This window comes from Echinops telfairi, unplaced genomic scaffold (assembly GCF_000313985.2).
Source record: "Echinops telfairi isolate 266 unplaced genomic scaffold, ASM31398v2 ScPeMD7_7469;HRSCAF=8507_1, whole genome shotgun sequence".
Lineage (NCBI taxonomy): Eukaryota > Metazoa > Chordata > Mammalia > Afrosoricida > Tenrecidae > Echinops > Echinops telfairi.
In genome coordinates this window covers 22,817,729-22,819,306 of record NW_022111373.1, presented here as the reverse complement: position 1 = coordinate 22,819,306, position 1,578 = coordinate 22,817,729, and positions in this window count along the sequence as shown.

Below are 1,578 nucleotides of genomic sequence, written 5' to 3'. Positions count from 1 at the left end.
AGGTCAAAAAGAAAACCAGTCAGAAAGAACCCCAAGAAGAAGTCACCAATAGTTAAATTATACAACTATGAGGAAAAGGAGAAAATCATAAGAGTAGCTGGGAAAACAAATAGTCAGTTATAATGGTACACAAATAAGCATATTTTCAGACTTATCTGTGAACGTGATGAAGAAGGGAAGGGAGTGGAGGAATGTTTTCCTAAAATTGAAGGAAAATAATACAAACCCAAGAATTCTATATCCGGCTAAATTATCTACTAAGATAGATGGAGAAGTAAGAGTCCTCCCAGATAGGGAAAAACTCAAAGAATACATAAAAATAAATCCATCCCTATAAAAGATTCTTTCCCACCCAGTATGGGCAGAAAGTCAACATTCACTGAGCACAAATAAGAGACATTCTCATAGAACATCTCCACCCAGAGGGCAACAAAGAGAAAAGATCCCCCAAGATAGCATTAGCTCAATAGTGGAAAGAAGGCAAGAATGAAGCACACACATACACACACACAAAACACAAACCGATAAGATACGCAGGTAGGAAAACACCCAACACAAAAGGTACAAGATGACATCACACAGTCCACAGATGGATGTAATAACACGGAATATCAATGGGCTGAACTCAGGCATTAAAAGGCAGACACTAACAGACTGGCCTAGAAAAGATAACCTATCAATCGGCTGCCTACACGAGACACATCTCAAGCTTACAGACAAAAACTGGTTGAGAATTAAAGGCTGGAGAAAAATATACCAGGAAAATGGCAATGCAAAAAAGCAGGGGTAGCAATATTAATTTCTGACAAAATTGATATTAAGGTACAAGCCATAACAAGAGACACACAGAGGTGCTATATAAAGCTCAAGGGAACAGTAGACCAAGAACTAGTGAGCATAATAAACATATATGTACCCAATGATAGACCTGTGAAACACTCCAAAAGATGAAAAAAGAAATCACAGGTTCAACAATTATAGTAGGTGACTTTAATACCCCACTCTCAGAAAAAGACAGATCCTAGGGAAAGAAACTTTATAAGGAGGCTACAGATCTAAACAGCACAATCAGACGACTTGACCTGATAGATATTTTCAGAGCTTTCCACCCAAACACAAAAAAATCACATTCTTTTCAAGCCTACATGGCACATACTCAAAGATAGACTACATGCAGGGACACAAGTCAAACCTGAGTAAATCCATAGATAATTGTTATAGATATTATACAGACTTTTTTCTCTGACCACTATGCCATAAGGTTGGAAAATCAAAAAAAGGACGAAGAAGAAAATGAAGGCAAACAATTGGAGGATGAGTAACTCTCTATTGCAACATGAATGGGTATTGGCCCAGATCAGAGATGAAATCTGGAAGTTTCTAGAAACCAATGATAATGAAAATATGATATACTAAAACCTTTGGGACACAGCAAAGGAATTTATCAGAGGAAAGCTGATAGCAATACATGCACACATGGAAAAGGAAGAGAGACTTATGGTTGATGTGCTGGCACAAACTTACACCAATTAGAGAAGAGTCTACAGAACAATCCTACTAATAACAAAATGAAAGAAA